The 1,130-nt window shown below is 38.3% G+C and overlaps 1 non-coding gene across 1 annotated transcript; it reads left to right on the top strand.

The window, feature by feature from the left end:
- On the top strand, positions 1-211 carry LOC122149102. The gene has a single exon (XR_006162850.1). It is a non-coding gene; the product is annotated as a small nucleolar RNA U3 (small nucleolar RNA).
- The last annotated feature ends 919 nt before the right edge of the window (positions 212-1,130 follow it).

The raw sequence follows: 1,130 nt of genomic DNA on the forward strand, positions 1-1,130 counted from the left end.
AAGACTATATTTTCAGGAATCATTTCTATAGTTCTTTACTTGGAAATGTGTTTCGAAAGTGTTTGTCTCCGAACCCATGATGATGAGCTATAATACGCCTTTCTGAGAGAGAATTGAGGACAGAACTGTGGCTTCGTTCACAAGCTCTGTCGTTGATGAGCGTTCATATTGTTTTTGGCGATGTTGAAGAAAGGAGTATGATCTGAGTGGTGTTGACGTGATATGCTTGGGTCGTTTTTGAGGATGGTGTTTTTCCTACAAAGCGTGTGTTTAAAAAGTCAGATTCTTTTGAAGCAGTCCTGCAGAATGTTCTGCTTTAAACATCAAATGTGAAAAACAGAGCAAGCATGGTGTTGTTCTATAACTTGGGGCCAGCTCATCGCACATTACGTTAGTGGTGACGGGAAAAAGAACTCTTTTCAAAACTTTGAATAGACTGACTATGCTCTCAATGTCAAATGCAGAAATGTTAATTCACGTGTTCATGACCTCAAGGTTAGATTATTGTTATGCTTTATTGGGTGGTTTTTCTGCACGCTTAATAAACAAAGTCCAGCTGGTCCAAAATGCAGCAGCAAGAGTTCTTACTAGAACCAGGAAGTATGACCATGTTAGCCCGCTTCTGTCAACACAGCACTGGCTCCCTATTAAACATTGTATAGACTTTAAAATCCTACTAATTACTTATAAAGCCTTGAATGGTTTAGCACCTCAGTACTTGAGCAAGCTCTTATCATATTATAGTTCTCCACGTCCACTGCGTTATCAAACCTCTGGCAATTTGATAATTCCTAGAATATCAAAACCAACTACGGGGGGCAGATTCTTTTCCTATTCAGTGCCCAAATTTTTGGAATAATCTACCTAACACTGTTCGGGAGGCACACACACTCTGTCAGTTTAAATCTAGATTAAAGACCCATCTCTTTAACCTGACTTACACATAACACACTTATACATTTCTGTCACTCAAATCCATTAAAGGATTGTTAGGCTGCATTAATTCAATTAATTAATTCTTAGTTGGGGACACTTAATTTCCAGCGATATCGTTGACTTGACTGCACAATTACTATTTAAACTGAACTGAGCTTGATGATGACATCACAGAATTTAAAGATGAACTGCCT

Source organism: Cyprinus carpio, chromosome A20 (genome assembly GCF_018340385.1).
Source record: "Cyprinus carpio isolate SPL01 chromosome A20, ASM1834038v1, whole genome shotgun sequence".
Classification (NCBI taxonomy): Eukaryota; Metazoa; Chordata; class Actinopteri; order Cypriniformes; family Cyprinidae; genus Cyprinus; species Cyprinus carpio.